At 45.5% G+C, this 17,070-nt stretch overlaps 1 protein-coding gene across 7 annotated transcripts in view; it reads right to left on the minus strand.

Moving 5' to 3' along the window:
- The window catches only part of MYRIP (myosin VIIA and Rab interacting protein), a 626,131-nt gene that overhangs the window by 544,016 nt on the left and 65,045 nt on the right, over positions 1-17,070 (minus strand). The window lies entirely within an intron of this gene.

Genomic DNA, 17,070 nt, shown 5'->3' on the forward strand with positions numbered 1-17,070 from the left:
ATATAATCTGTGAACTTCTTACATAGGGCCAGATACATCACACTCTGTTAGGCTTTTTAGTGTGATGTTAGCCTACAGTAAATTAAGGTCACATTAATAAGTAACGTTCATGCGCATACCCCCATAAGTGTGTTATGGTTAATGCAGGGATTTAACAATTATTTAGATAGGTCATACATAAAGCTGGCGTTACTCACATCCAGACCATATAAATGCATTGTATGGATGGGTGTAATGCCATGTAGACCTAATTTAACTAACCTAGCATTATTTCCCTCTTCTACTGTCTTTCTCAACTTCAGTAAATCAATGAGACCTATATCAAGATGTAGATTAGAGAAACGCTAAGACATACTTGATGTCGTTATTTTATATAGCAACCTTATGCTACAATAATGTGATCTTTTGTTATGTGGATTTAGCCCTTAGAAAGAAACTTGACACCAATTTTTGTGAACATTTTGATTTTTTTGGTAAAGGTGGCAACTATTGTCAAAAATGTGTGATATTTACACGAAATTGCATAAAGAAAAAAAATCAAGAACGATCCAATTTTATTGCAATGAAAACTGACAATTAGCCTTTGCTCAAACCTTCTGCATATTACTTGGGAAAACAGAGGGGAAGTGACCTGCTACAAACAAAACCAGTAAATAACACGACTTTATCTCTCCAATTTACCCCTGCTTGGAAACTCATGCATACAAATCCCCAAACGCACAGACTCTCACGTGCACACATGTGAACACACAATGTGTACTATAATAATAAATACTGTATGTTATATGCGGATTAGAACCACATGTAAACAAAATTGCAAACTAGCCAAAAACTGTCAACAGAGAATATTTTATATAAAAACAAAATAAATTGTATTTAGCACAGAGAAAAGAGAAGCAATACTTACTAAAGAGGTATTTTACTCAAAATATAATCCTACAAAGAGAACAGGACAATTATGTTTTAGGCAGCAGCCCCTTCATTAAACCACCCCTAGTTTAACAAGTGTCAAGCATATATCTATATCTATATTATTGAAACCGTTGTATGTCTCAGCCTCTGGCCGTCTGTCACTCAGCCTCTGGCCAATCAGATTGCTCCGTGGCCGCCCCCCTCTAATTGGCTTGCTTCTGTGGCCTCGACCGGCCCTCCTCCTCGCACCGCCGCCCAGCCACTCTCTTCTTCTCCCTCTCCCTCCTGTTCTTTCTCCCGCTGAGTCACCCCCACCGGGTATTGCCCCCCTCCCTGCCCCCGGGTGTCACTCCCCCCCCCCACTGCCCCCTGTGTCGGTCCCCACTCCCTTTCCCCGGTGCCCCCATCACCTGCGTGTTCCGAGCCGTCCAGCGGCCTGGCGGTGTGCGCACGCTCGGCTGCTCACGTTCCTCGGGCGGCTCACCGTCCTCCCGACGCCAACTCGCGCATGCTCCGGGGCGGCATGCGCTGCATGTTCTGCCCCCCACGCCCGGGACCTCGGCTGCTCCCGCTCCTCAGGCGGCTCACCGTCCTCCCGACGCCGATTCGCGCACGGTCCGGGTCGCACGGCGGCCTGCGCCGCCCCCCACGCCCGGAGACTGGACGGAGGGGGCTGGTGTCCCCCGGTGGGGGGGGGGCGAGGCTGCGGCAATCTCACTGCAGTAGTTTTTGGTGCCCGAGAACATGTGTCTCACAGTGTGTGTGTGTGTGTGTGTGTGTCTGTCACTGTGTGTGTCTGTCACTGTGTGTGTTTGTCACTGTGTGTGTGTGTGTGTGTGTGTGTGTCACTGTGTGTGTGTGTGTGTCACTGTGTGTGTGTGTGTGTCACAGTATGTGTGTGTGTGTGTGTGTGTGTGTGTGTTACAGTATGTGTGTGTGTGTGTCACAGTATGTGTGTGTGTCACAGTATGTGTGTGTGTGTCACAGTATGTGTGTGTGTGTCACAGTATGTGTGTGTGTCACAGTGTGTGTGTGTGTCACAGTGTGTGTGTGTCACAGTATGTGTGTGTGTGTGTCACAGTATGTGTGTGTGTGTGTGTCACAGTATGTGTGTGTGTGTCACAGTATGTGTGTGTGTGTGTGTGTGTGTGTGTGTGTGTGTGTGTGTGTGTGTGTGTGTGTGTCACAGTATGTGTGTGTGTGTGTGTGTGTGTGTGTCACAGTATGTGTGTGTGTCACAGTATGTGTGTGTGTGTGTCACAGTATGTGTGTGTGTGTGTCACAGTATGTGTGTGTGTGTGTGTGTGTGTCACAGTATGTGTGTGTGTGTGTGTCACAGTATGTGTTTGTCACAGTATGTGTGTGTCACAGTATGTGTGTGTCACAGTATGTGTGTGTGTCACAGTATGTGTGTGTGTCACAGTATGTGTGTGTGTGTGTGTGTGTGTGTGTGTGTGTGTGTGTGTGTGTGTGTGTGTGTATGTCACAGTATGTGTGTGTGTGTGTATGTCATAGTATGTGTGTGTGTGTGTGTCACAGTATGTGTGTGTGTCACAGTATGTGTGAGTGTGTCACAGTATGTGTGAGTGTGTCACAGTATGTGTGAGTGTGTCACAGTATGTGTGCGTGTGTCACAGTATGTGTGCGTGTGTCACAGTATGTGTGAGTGTGTCACAGTATGTGTGTGTGTCACAGTATGTGTGTGTGTGTCACAGTATGTGTGTGTCACAGTATGTGTGTGTGTGTGCCACAGTATGTGCGTGTGTGTGTCACACTATGTGCGTGTGTGTGTCACAGTATTTGCGTGTGCGTGTCACAGTATGTGCGTGTGCGTGTCACAGTATGTGCGTGTGCATGTCACGGTATGTGCGTGTGCATGTGCGTCACAGTATGTGCGTGTGCGTGTGTGTCACAGTATGTGCGTGTGCGTCTCAGTATGTGCGTGTGCGTGTGTGTCACAGTATGTGCGTGTGCGTGTCTCAGTATGTGCGTGTGTGTGTGTGTGCGTGTCTCAGTATGTGCGTGTGTGTTTGTGCGTGTCTCAGTATGTGCATGTGTGTGTTTGTGTCTCAGTATGTGCGTGTGTGTGTTTGTGTCTCAGTATGTGTGTTTGTGTCTCACTGTGTGTGTGTCTCACTGTGTGCTGCACAGGGGGGGAACAGAGCTGCTCGGGGGGGAATCGGTGACCGGAGCGGCGCAGGGGGGGGGGGGGGGGCACGGCCGGAGCTGTGTAGGGGGACACACATGCCTGGAGCTGCGCAGGGGGGGGAGGAATGGCCAGCGCTGCGCAGGGGGGTGGGAGGACTGGAGCTGCGCAGGGGGGGAGGCGGAGAGGGACGTCGAGGGAGCAGGAGGTTTTGGTCCCGGGCAGCGCCAGGTCTCTCCGCTAGTTATATATATATATATATATATATATATATATATATATATATATATAGACAATTGGCAGAATCACCAGTTCTGGAGCATGGAGACTTTGGGAAGATGGGGGTCTGTGTCCTTAGTAGTGTTCCGGGTTTTGACTGTCACGGAAGACCAGAACTTAACCCCGGGTTTAAGACAGGACAAAGCAGTTCAATAAAGAGTTTTTATTCCAGGCAGAGCCAGAAAGCACAACACAAAAACATAGATCAGAGCCATACTCACTAAAACAGGGCATACAGGGAGAATCGTAGCTGGCTAGGTGCTGATCCCACATTGAAGGCTTACCCAGGGCTTGCTTCCACACTCTATTGGGGTAGAGACTGTTCCAAACCTCTCTTGTACAATTCACAGCAGAGCACTTTCAAATCTCCCACTTAAAAGTCCTGCCCTCTGCTTCTCTAGCAATATACAGTCCGTAGCACAAAAGCACTTTCAAATTTCCAGCTTGGTTAGGCTCTCAACCTCGTTTTCAGCTGTCTCCAGTACAGCCTCGAGCACACCCTTAGTTCCCCTCCACATCAGGATCAAAATGAGCGGATGCTGCTCAGGAACCAATCAGGACACAAGGGCTTGCCTGCATTGGCCAATTGGGGCTGAGAGAGTTAAAGGGCGTTGGAGGGAAATATAAATGGACCAATGGGAGCACCGCTTACCAGCGGGGGCTCAACAATGGTTTCACTTGCCCATCAGGATATCCCCTCCTGGGCTGGTGCCGCTCTGGCTGGGGAAGCAGCCAAATGCTCCGCTCTTCAGGCAAATGGCCCCCCGGCATGATATCCACTTCTGCCACACTGTCTTTTTGGCCCATAACCTCACCTCCCCCTCGAGCACTTGCCAGCTTTCTGGACATGCAGGCTGCACAAAGGGTTTCTCTGTCCCGCATGTCCAGAAGAAACTTTAGCTGTGCTTCATATTGTGAACAAACCTGGGGCGTAACTATAGCCTGGGCAGCCCGGACAAAGCCTGGGGGCACACTCTTGGGGGGCCTGCTCTCCCCCCTGTAGAGACAAGAGATGGTATGTGGCGGCGGGCCCCGGTGTTAAAGGATATGCCAGTAGAAGAATCATCACTTGTGGCAGAGGAGGACGGCAGGGGAGGAACGCCCTCTAGCAGTCTGACAAGGAAGTCTTTTTTTAATTCTGGTGTCTGCTGCTACAGCTTCTCTGCCGGCTGCTCCTCTGATCATCTACTCCCACAAAAGGTAGGCATGGGAGAGAGAGCTGAGGGGGAGAGAAAGAGCTAATGGGGGAGAGAAAGAAATGAGGGGGGAGAAGGAAAGAGCTGGGGGGAGAGAGGGGGAGATAGGGAGAGCTGAGGGGGGGAGACAGAGAGAGCTGAGGGGAGACCTGGGAGAGGGAGAGATGAGGGGGAGAGAGAAAGCTGGGGAGAGAGAAAGCTGGGAAGAGAGAGCTGAAGGGTAGAGAGAGCTGAGGGGGGAGAGAGAGCTGAAGGGTAGAGAGAGCTGAGGGGGAGAGAGAGCTGCGGGGAGAGAGCTGAGGGGGAGAGAGAGCTGCGGGGAGAGAGCTGGGGGAGGGAGAGAGAGGACTGAGAGGGAGCTGAGGTGGAGCTAAGCTGAGCTGGGGGAGAGAGAGCAGAGCTGAGGGGGAGAGAGCTGAGGGGGAGAGAGCTGAGGGAGAGAGAGAGAGCTGAGGGAGAGAGTGGGAGAGCTGAGGGGGAGAGCTGTTGATGAGGGAGCGCTGATGATGGTGATGATGATGAGGGGTGTAAGGGAGTCCAGAGGTTAAACTCCCTTTACAGGGCAGGAAACTGCACTGGTATGTATGTATGTATGTATGTCTTTATTTGTATAGCGCCATAAAATGTACATAGCGCTTCACAGTAGTAATACATGTCATATAAATAACAAATATAAATAACAGATCATGGTGTCGGTTTCATGCAGGGGGTGTGTGAAACTCCTGATTGAACAGGTATAAAAGGCAGGAAATGAGAACCTGTCACTGTCCCTGTTTGGAGTCTGTTAGGAGGATCACAGACAGAGCTCTTGCACGCAGGGATCCAGGCTGGTTGACCAGAAGATTTTGCCTGGCAACCGTGAGGAACCCAAAGCCTCACACACCAGAGAAGCCTGCGCACAAATAAGGGCAAAAGACTTCCTGGAAGCAGCCAGACTTCAAAGCTTGCAGCTGGAGAAATAGGAGACGCCGGACCAGCATCAATGTCAGATAAGACTTTCAATATTGTTCCCTGTCTTGATAATATTATTTATAAGTTTTGGAGTTGGTAACCAGTTTAGTTGGCCAGATGTCGTTAGAAAGGGCTGCAGAAAAGGGTAGTTATTTTTCCTAACGGGAATAGGTATTTATTTTATGATTTATGTTGTGCATCGAAGGGGCATTAGCCCTACTGTTTGGTTGCTATTTTGTGGAATAAAATCACTCAAATTTGGTTTACCCTAAAAATTGCATGTGTGGAACCTGATCTGACCTTGCCTACAGGCCGCTCTGTCACAGGGGGAGAGCTGATGATGTGATGATGATGAGGGGAAGAGCTGATGATGGGGAGAGATGATGAGGGGGAGAGATGATGAGGAGGGATGATAAGAGACAAAATGGGGGAGGGAGCCAAACATGACATTCAGTATTAATATTAATGGGGCCCTGAAAAAAAAATTCTGGGGTGCCCGCCCATGTCTAGCTACGCCACTGGCACAAACACATTTTTAGACTTTAGTACAGTTTACAAACTTCAGGAATTAAGAATAAAGTTTACATGGGATGCAAAAAAAAGGGTAGCTCAGGAGTCTGGTGGCAGATGAGCCCCAAGAAAGGACAGGCAGGGGCCAGGGACCGAGCTAAACCTTTATTATACTGCTCCCTGGGCCCCTTTTCGTCACAGTGACAGCATTCATTTTTTTAATTTTTTTAACTGCCCCCCCCCACCAAGGTGTGTGTTGCAGCCATAAGATGCGATGCGTTGTAGCCATCACAACCCACAACACGACAATTAAAACATATATAGAATACATAAATGCAGCAAAAAGCAAACTGCATTCTAGTTGGATCTGTTAAGGATAGAACATACATCAATAAGAGTATTTAATTGCAAATCACACTATGTGCAAACATCTAACTACCATCTACCAATGGCAACCAAGAAACATGATATGTTGTTTTAAAAAATATATATATTTTGAAAACATATTGTTTTCAAGAAACCTGAATGCTGAATGAGAAAATGGAAAACAATGGGTAAATGTAAATTATTCCCATGGAAGGGAAAGATGGTTAGAGCGATCATTTATATATAAAAAAAAAGGGGATGAGTAATGTAATACAGCCGAGACCAGTGGTAACCTATCTTCATATCTATATGATATATTTAGCTACAGGATAATTACTGCAAATAAATATTGCAAGCTTTTGGGACATCAACATACAGTAGCATAATTCAAAGGCAGATGAATATATTATATAGCCTCCCCACTGCATGATTGCATGATACCACCTAACATATTATGTGCCATAAGATGGTGTCATGTGGAGTGCTGAGTAAATAGTTGTATCACGTACTAAACATACAATGATATTCTGCTTATTGTTGCAATGCCCATTACACAATCCAATTAAACTCTACCCGTTTGTTCATGCCATTCGGGGTCACACAGCTTAAAGTGTATGTCCACATTGCTTCCTTCTGAAGTAGTAAACACTTGCCTTCTCTTGGTAGGGGACCTGGTCTGGTCAATGCTTGGGTAGCCTAATTGTGCTACCATATGGTCGTAGTGGTGGAAATCAAATACTCAAATTCGGGTTAGGAACAGTTGTTTTATGCTCACTTGTCTTTTCTTTGAGGGATATGTATTTTGGTTTTGCCGACATAGATAAGTCAAAGGGCATTATAGAAGGTATATTATGTAGGTACTTAAATATGTGAAGTAGTGTCTGATTCTAAACTCTTTCCCTGTATAGAGATGTAGGAAATTACTGCCCCTGATTATGCCACAGCTGTGTGTGCAGTTATAACAGGGAAAGGTTCCAAAGGTAGGTGTCATAGAAACTTTTGTGACTTCATCTGTCCTGGTTCTAACTAGTTTATATCTGAGATGTTGTGGTCACATAAGCGTATCTCTAAAAAGAGATCCCACCACAGGGTCACTCTGAAAGATTTTCCAATGTTTTAAAACTATTTGTTTCACTTCCCCTGATAACGTGTTAAAGGTAGTTACCATCGGTATTCCTGTATTTGGTTCTCTATATGTCATCTTAAACAACAGGGAGGCTCTTTTCTGTTTCTCAATATGTCTCTTAGCTCCCTAGAGAACTCTCTTTGAGTAGCCCTTAGCCTTAAACTTAGACAGCACAATGCTTTCCTTAACCTGGTATGGGTCATGTTCACTCACAAACACTTTACTCTAGCTAACTGGCTGAATGGTAAACCTTCCTTCAAATGTTGGGGATAGAAGCAGTAATATAGTTCTGATGTAGGGAATTCATGTATGTTCCAAATGTCTCAAGAGAGTCCCTATTGCCTGTTCAAAGAAGACAGATATTGTCTACTGTATGTACAGATAGCAATACAACTGTAGTATGTATGATCTTTGGGGATTATTGTTTAGATGTGTAGCCTAGTGCCCCTGGCTATACACTTTCATTTGGCCCTAACACTAAGTCCTGATAGAAACAGGCAGTGTTGGAGTTAAACTCCTACACAGGGCCTAACTTGCTGTTGCAGCCTGGATAGATACAATTTTACCCTATCCAGGTGCAGGCCTAACGGCAGTTTGGAGTATCATGCCTGTGAGGGTACTGACAGGGTCACATGCCAGTGGTGTGATGTCTGTCAGTACCTGGACCTGCGCTGTTATGGGGCAGGGTTACAAACCCCTCCCAAGTTATAAAAGCTGTCACTCCACCAAATTGTGTGTGTCTGTCTTCCCTCTCCCCCTGTGGAAGGAGGAGAGAGAGACTGTGACTGTGAGCAGCAATTCGGTACTGGTTTAGAATAAAAGCAAGTTGGACAGTTGCTATGTGGAGTGTATTAATATCAGAGATGGTGTCTGTGGGGAGCTCTCCTGTCTCTGGCAGGAGCCTCACAGGATGGAGGCGCTGTACCAGGGAAGAACTGCCTGAAAACCTGCCCTGTTGCTACGCCCCACTATATCAGCGGAGACTCAGACCTCCTGCAAGAACCACAGAAACCTCAGTATTGAATCAGTCAGAAGCCAAGAACAGTAGAACCAGATTTTATTGTTGGGCCAGCTCATGCATTCCTTCAACCTCTCAAGCAAGAGAGGCACTATTCATTACATCCCTCCCATCTTGCATGCTTCTTCCGTAAACTAAGCCCCAGAGGCTTGAGGATCCTGAGGTTAGTCCTTTACCTCCCAACCCCCCGATGGGGCAGGGTGAATCAGAACCTACTCCCTAAGGAGCAGGCTGCACTGGGTGAACTCTTTAACTGATTAGCCCACACAATTAAGAACAAAATGGATATTGTTTTAACCTTTTTAAACAGTGGTGTAGGATATTATAAAACATAACTTTTTATGGTATATATATATATATTTACAAATAATCCACTATTTATGCTTTTAAAGGAAGGCCAAGTATTCCATGATGCAACACGGGACATTTTAATGCCGTATAATATAAGTATGACATTTTTATATGCTTTATTGCTAGTCCAATAGGCTAGATGAGTGCAATAAAATATAAACAAAATCTCCAAATATCAGTTCCTGACAAATACAATATCCACATATGACATATAAATAAAATTGGAAGCCTTGAATACTTTTGTGTTCTGTATTGCAGATACTCTGTCTGAATCTTCTTGGTGAATTAAAAAAAAAACTCAAAGTCCTGCTGACATTTAGCATCCTAAGAAAAATAGGGTTAAGAAAAGTAGAGCTCTTTGAAGCAGGCGTCTAATTTAATGTGGGCTCTGATTCCTCATGAGCAGGGTGTGCCCTGCTTCCACGTTTTGTCTAAGAAACACTGCAAATACAGCATAGCCTGCATGCCATAGTGATACAGAAAACAGATAATAAAAAAAAAACCTACTGAAGAATAGACGTCAGTATTTTTCTAAGCTCCTGCAGCAACATTAATAAAGGCAGAGAATATTTCGGTCCAGTAACCTTTAAAGCACTGGCCCCTTTGGCATTCACAGGCTTAAAAAGTATTAAAATAGTCAAGAAACAAAAAAGTCAGGACTAGCTTGGCTATAAAACCTCTGTCACAATATATTTCAACAGGGCAATTTAAGACGCACATACTGTACTGTAGCTCCGGGCATCATAACACAATGTCTTATTACCTAGTTGTGACATTGTGCTTTGTTGTTTTAAATATCTGGGGAAATACCACAAATTCGTAGCTGTATAAATTAGGGGTGTCCAAACTGGGGGGTGGCGCGGCAGTTACAGAGGCCCCACACTCTTCCCCAAAGCATTTAAATGAAATGCCTGGGAGCGCGCGAGGCCTCTGTAACTTACTTACCTTGGCTTCGGGCGACAAGTCACCATGGCAAAGCGGCATCAAATGATGCCGGTTCCTAGATAAGGGGGGGCACGAGCACTGGGGCCGAGCAGGCAGGGGTGCGCAGTGCAGAACGTTTGTGCTCCCCTGGTATAAACTATGAAGTTTTCTTGCCTTTTCTAAGGAGCTTACAGTCCAAAATGTTATCCCTATGAATAAAGCTCACAAATAAAGCTCACTGTATGCCCTTTATTAGCAATGTGCTGTGTTGATTTTAAAAGAAGGAAATGTGTTATTTCCTGTTTGCAATGGTTACGAGCATGCATAGCAAGAACATGTTCCTGTTAATGGATTGAAGGCGAACCCAGGAGTTCCCAGAAAAAAACTTGCATTTCCCTTGTAGTAAGCTCAGAAGGAAAGGAAAATGCTAGAAAAAAGTGCATATTGGACAAACAATTCACAGAGGAACAAGAATCACAGGTAAATTGTTGTATGACAGCTACTGTAGAACAGAAGAAGTTTGGTAAGGTGGGATATTGTATGGTGGTTTAGACCACGTATAATTTTGGATAGAAACGCACTGGTTGAGATGTTAATCAAATATTAAAACATTCTACTTGTATCTGGGATTTGATGAAACTTTTTCCTGAGCAACTGAATTAGTGCATAAATGCGCAGTTACCCTCAAAAATTATCTTTAAAGTATGGTGCCCTCTAACCCATTGAGTGCCAGAGGGGCTGCAGCACCAGATCAATCACGTGATCCCGACATCACTGATGACGGCAATAGAAATGGAGAACTCTTCCGCTCCTCTGCTACCTAGATCTCATTCAGAGCTCCACAGGAATGCAGAATGTATTCTCCCCTTGAAAATTCGCAGAAAGCCCCTGGTGTGCCTGGCTCCGTGACATGGTGTCTATGTCATGGGGCATCTAAAAGGTTGTTGCAGATTACCCATCTTATTTTTTTAATCTGTTTTTTATTTTATTTTAAAAGGATAATCTGTTTGAAGAATTCTGTCCTTAATCCATTACAATGTATAACAGTATACAACAAGCCTACATTTCTCCAGACCAATACAACTTTAAATCTTTCTAATCCTTCTTGATAAAACTACATATGAGCTCTGCTGGCATCACGTACTGTAATTCCTTTAGCACTACGGGGCTCTGCAATGCATTGATCTCTGGAATTGAGGGGATTATGCCATCTACTGTAGTTGTAGCCAGGTATCCCCTGGGCTACTAATTTCCCTGCCTAGCACATAAGCCCTGGTACCAACGCAGGCAGTGTTAGGGTTAAATCTATGTCCAGCTCCCTTGAGTGAGGGGGGGGGGGATTAGGGAGGGTGGGGGAGGAGGTGCCCAAGGCACTGTCCACACTGAGTCTAAGAACTGTGACCCTTCCCTGGTTACAAAAAGGAGCTGCAGCCAAATTTAGTGTGTTGTAGAAGTGTGAAGGTAGGGCTCTGGTTCACCTTCTATCTCCTCCCTCAGGGTGTGGGAGCATATACCCCATACTCCATCAGGGAGCATGGGAGACAGAGAGAGACTCCTGTGACCTCTAGCTCTTGGGGTTGACTCCAAGGACAGAGAGAAGAACGTGTATGCTGTGTGCTGTGATGTGTTTTCAATAAAGACCAAGTTATGTTTTTACTCCTGTCTGAGGCTGCAGTCTTTTAGGGGGAGGGAAAGAGGTTTCTGGCAGGGACTGCACCTATCTCTAATAGGCCCTGTTGGAATGGAGGCGCTGCACCGAAGAAGATGAGAGCTACAGATCCCAAAAGCCTGTTCTGTTCATGTGCTTCTGTATACCTGCAGGTGAGCACCACAACACCAGGTAGCAGTAAATCTCCCTTAGGGTGGGGGAACACCTGTTACATAGGCTTCTAATCTGGATATGCACTCTCAATGTAGTGCAGAAGAAAAGCAGCTCTGTTGTTTTTCTTGTGTAGCCAGGTCCCTTCTGGCTTCCCGGCTCCTTGTCTCCCTCTCCCTTACCTCCTCCAGGGTGGGGGATGGTGCGGGGGCGAGTGCGTCACCGGGAGCTCCCGGCAACATCAGTGACAGGGCGCCGCCATCTTTATTGTGTCCGCGCATGCATGGAGACTCGCCATCTTACGTTTGGCGTTGGGCTCGCACATGCGCAGACGCGATGCGGTGGCCATTACAGGGAGTGAGAAGTGACAGAAGAGGTGCTCCATAGTCAGGGACATCCCCCAGTTCGCACATGCGCAGTTAGCAGCGGCGGCCATTACAGTTCGCGCACGCGGTCCCAATGCTAAAGAGGCCCATGGGGAACTACAACTCCCAGCAGCCCCAGGGGCTGGAGCTCAGGTGATGCCACAACAGCCAATAGGGCTTGCAGTTTCTCCTGCTGGAGAAAGATACATTGTTGCGCACAGACAATGCGAGTCAGTTGGTGCTGTGATAAGGTAGGGGGAGGTTGTGTAGGGAGCAAGTGGCTTCTTACACTAGGCCAGGTTACCCCCTAGGCCTAGCTAGGCCCAACTCCCCTTCAGTTTGTGGCTGCTCTAGGGAAGGCCCCTTATGGAGGGATTTTGCCCTGTTAGCAGTCAGCTTAGTCAGGAACACAGCTGCAGTGCTGCGTGCTCTGACAAGAAGGGTCAGTATGCAGTGAATTATTCTCTGCAGTAGTAGAGACAGAGACTGTCTGAGTGGTGAGCTCGCTCAGTGAGAACATCCACCAGGAGGAGGACGCCATCGCTGAGGCTTGGGCGCTGGACACAGACGGGTCCTCTTCCATTGTTCTGCAGTACCCGGGTGCAGGAGCACCGGGCAGGTACTATTCAAATCACCAAGTGCACCAACTTACACTTCATCTTAGTGGGCAGCGCTGTCCCACACGTGGGTGGGGTTGTGGGACTCTTGGGACTTTTGGGTACAAGGACTTTGGGAATACAGTGTGGAGTTAAGGCCCTGCGAGGCGGAGGATAGTTGTGCTTAGTAGTGTTACAGGGTGACACTGTTGATGTCATATTGTTGATGTATGTGTATTGTGTTTATCTGCCCATATAGTAAACCTGTGTTATATATACCTTTGGTGTATGTGGTTAATATATGTGGGTCCTGTGTAGGGGACATTCTACCCATAGAATCCTACACAGGTGGAGGCGCTGTTATGTAAGATCGTTCCAGAGGGTACACCCCAGGCTCTCACTGGAGGAGGTTCAGGCCTCCTGTGAACCTATGGGGTGCCGGTAACCCTCTGCTTTGTTTACATTCCGTGGTCACGTGATCCGGACATTTAAATGCAGAGGGATACCGACACCTCATAACGGGGCCTGTATCTCGGGAAGCAGGGGTCCCTGGACCTGAAACCATTGCAGTTCAGCTCCGGAGACCCCCTGCACATGTACACTATGAATAAAAGTGTATTTAAAAGATTTTTTAATGTGCCGATGTTTGCGCCGAGAGAGCGGCGGATCTCTCTCTGCTGCAGACACATCTCGGCAGGGGACGGCTTCTCGGCAGCTTCTCGCCAGGCAGACTGTCTCGCCACTGGTTACTCGCCATGTTTGGCAATGTTGCTCTCGCTGTGATTCACCAGGGATTCGGCCCTTCCTGCATACAGCGAGGGCAACACGCCAAAAACATGGCGAATTCAAACCCCTGGCGAATGCAATTTTCGCCGCTTACTGCATGGCCCCCTAAGGGACTGAAAGCCACACTTTCCCTTAGCTGAAAGAGAACATGCTGATTTCTTCCAACAGTTAGCTGTTTTTGCTGTACTCTGAATCTCAGATTTGTAGGATAGATGGCATTTGTTAAATAGCTGGAAAATGGCAGACTAATTATCTATTTAGACAGAAGGTTGCAAAAACAGTTTTCCTGGTCTCCTCCACAGTCTCTGACTCATGGACATATGATGCTGTAATATTTTTCTTAGCATCTCCATCAGTAGAACACACTAATCAATTTAAGCCACCATAGAAAAATTATTTTATGACATTTGTTTTACATATAACACAAGTCACTGTAAATTGATGTGGTAGATTTTGGAAAAAAAAACACTTGTTCTTCTAATGATAGCCAGCCTTGTTATTACTGTTATTCCAAGAGGTTTTACAACAGAGTAGCAAATGTGATAGAAAGCAAAACGTTAATGAGTGCTATTAATTATACATTTTATTATTAATTAGAAAGGAAAAAAACACATACACACACTAATGGCTTTCTGCTTTCTTACTTACTAGCTTCCTACAAGCGCTGTGACTGGCCGATGAGCGCCACTACTGGGTAAATACTGATGATTCTTTCCCAATAGAACACGTTATAGGACTAAGGTAGACAGTACATTACAGCCCCACATTTATTCACACAGTGCATTGTCACAGCGCTGATGGGCGCACATAGCTGCCAATACAGGCAACTGCTTCACCCCCCTCCTTCCAAGGGGGAGCGTCATCATCCCGAGCGCTGTGATTGGTTGTTAGCTACTTCAGAGGGGACTAGCGTTTTGCAACCATGGCAACGCCAGCACTTAAATAGCTATCAGGAACACTTGGAACCCGCCCCCGATGAAGCCAGTTACGGTGAAACGTACGTAGGGTACGTCTGACATCACCATCACGTGACGTCGGCTCATCGGAGAGGTGTGGACTTGTATTCCGTCTGAGTGCTTCGCAGACTGCGTTCGTGGGCAGCAAGAGCACTCAGACTTTAGGGTTTGCCTAATTCATCTATCTATTTCATCTACTATATATGTAAGGTTGGTCCTGTTAGGTACAGTATATAGCCATTGTGAGGTAGCTAGTATATATGTATATATATACATATAGAAAGGTAACCTCTTCAGCCTACTGCACTGCAGCTATTACATAGCAGCATAGAGTGGGGGGTCCTTCATGGTGGTCCCTCTACCGGATAGGTATACCCCATATACACATATATATATATAAATATATATATATATATATATTGACCTAGACTGGTGATTAGCTATTACTCTGCACCTTTCAATTTGTATAGCTGGGTCAGACTTTATAGTCCAACTAGCACCTCCCTGCCTGCCACAGTGTCATTTCTCACTGAGGCAGTGTCTTGTGTGTTATATCCCATCCAATCTTCAATTAATGTTGTATTGATTACAAGGGATCTGACACCTGAAATTACCTGGGCTATACCTCATTTATTCAGGATACACATAGGCAATACGCACACACTTATAGTGTCATACCAAGTCTAGTAACAGATATATATCTATAATACTGCAATACTAGCACTTTAGCCCCACCTCTTTGGTTCTTTTTAATTGATTTTATTTAGTTTTTTGTCCTGCATTTGTGGCTTTCCAAACAGTTGTATTTAAAAGTACTTAATAAAGATTATGTTTTAACAAGGGTGTTTTCTCTAAGTGCCACCATATAGGGATTCATTCTTTCCTTAATCTAGTTTCCTTTATAGTAATAATGTCTGTGCATTACTGACCATGAAGTCAACTTATACATTGATGTCAACTTAGTCCCTCATGTTGACTAAGATGACGTAGGAATAGTAGTAATAGTAAAACAAAACTTCCCTCAAGCTCACCTCGGATCAGCAAAGAACATGAAACTGAACTGATGACAAACCTAAAAAATATATCTAAATGTTCAAAATCCTAGAGACATATACTTCCCAAAGCCTCACTTCTCCACAACTTTGCAGAATATTTTGTTTCCCCAAGTCTGCTGGCCATTAAAAGGGCAGTCTCACATAGCAAGCCTTTTTTATATATATCAATTTAGAAGGATAGGAGGATGTTAAGGTAGATTATGTGGCTGGTTTGAAAAGCTGCATTGGCTGTACCATGTCTATGCACAATATATTGAATGTGCTACTACTCAGCCCAATATCTTAGCAGTCATGTTAGGAAGTGATGGGAACCTTGTATTTTTTGCTGCTCACAGCCTAAACCTTTACTGTTTTTACTTCACTTCCTTTTGTCTTGAAGAACAGAAGCGGGGCAGCAATCCAACATAATCAGCATCCTAACTAAAACTCTTATTAGTTAGCATTATTACTCCCTTATTTCTAAAAGCCAGTTCTCTAAAAAAAAAGATGTTTAAACACTATTCCTATTTCCAGCATTTTACATAAATATATTTTATTTAATGTTGTTTGTGTTTCAGCATTTTAAGAACTAGTCAAAATCTTTACAAAACGTATTTCTTCAAACTGAGTTTATACTAGCAACATCCAGTAACACACAGATATTTATTGCATCTAAAACTGAGCTCCTCTGATTATTTTCTAAACCTGGAACATTATCCTTCTTTACATAAATGTAGATGGAACCACCATCTATTCTGTCACTAAAGCATGTTGCCTACGTGTGACATTTAACTCCTCCCTCTTCTCCATTTAAATTAATTCTCTGGCTAAAACTTCTTGCTTCTTCCTCGTTAATATTGCCACGATCGGTGTTCTCTGCCAGTGTGCTGCTAAACCTCTAATGCATCCTTTACACCCTCCTGTCTTGCAACTTTATCATTTGCAATCTATTCAAAATTCTGCAGCTGGAATATTTTTAGTTTCTCCCACAGTAGTTTATGATCATCTCCTAATTAAATCCTTCTCCTGGTTTCCAAGCAAGTTCTAGGATAATCTACAAATGTCTCCTTACCTTCAAGGCTCTCCATTTGTCTGCTCCTCACTAAATATCAGCTTTGATTTCTCCCTATGCCCCTTTTCGTCTCCTCTGCTCTTCTTATAACTATCATAAATGTGATTGCTGTTATTGGAGTCAGGAAGGAAATTATTTTTCCACTTGTGAGACATCTTTGTGTAGCAGGGCCACCCCTGACTACTATTCTGCCGAATAGGCTGGCAGTAAACCCTGGTACTATCAGGATGCAGTAGTTGGTACGGGGGTTTCCCCCTCACCTTTGGTACTGCACTTGAGTGACAGCAGAGGGTGGTACATCCTGTTATAGCTGGGACAAGGGAGTGCCCGCCTCCTGGCTGTACTTAAGGGCAGGACCGCCCTAAAGTTAGGAGTTGTCCCTTCCCCTCTGAGGAAGGCAGGACACACAACTGGGAGCCTGAGATTGGGGCCTTCCCATGTGGTCTTCCCTCAAAGGGAGAGTGAGTGTGGACCATACCTCTGCCTCTGCTAGGGAGGTGGGGAAGAGCTAGGATGTCTGTGGGTGCAGTCTGTGGGTGCCCTTGGCCTGTAGTGGCGGTCCAGGGACCATCTTCAGTGATAGCTGACCTGACAGACTGCATCCGCCAGAAGACTGCCGTGTAACTGTTATTGCAGAGTGTAGTAATAAAACCGCTCCTGTTT

Source organism: Ascaphus truei, chromosome 2 (assembly GCF_040206685.1).
Source record: "Ascaphus truei isolate aAscTru1 chromosome 2, aAscTru1.hap1, whole genome shotgun sequence".
NCBI classification, from domain to species: Eukaryota; Metazoa; Chordata; class Amphibia; order Anura; family Ascaphidae; genus Ascaphus; species Ascaphus truei.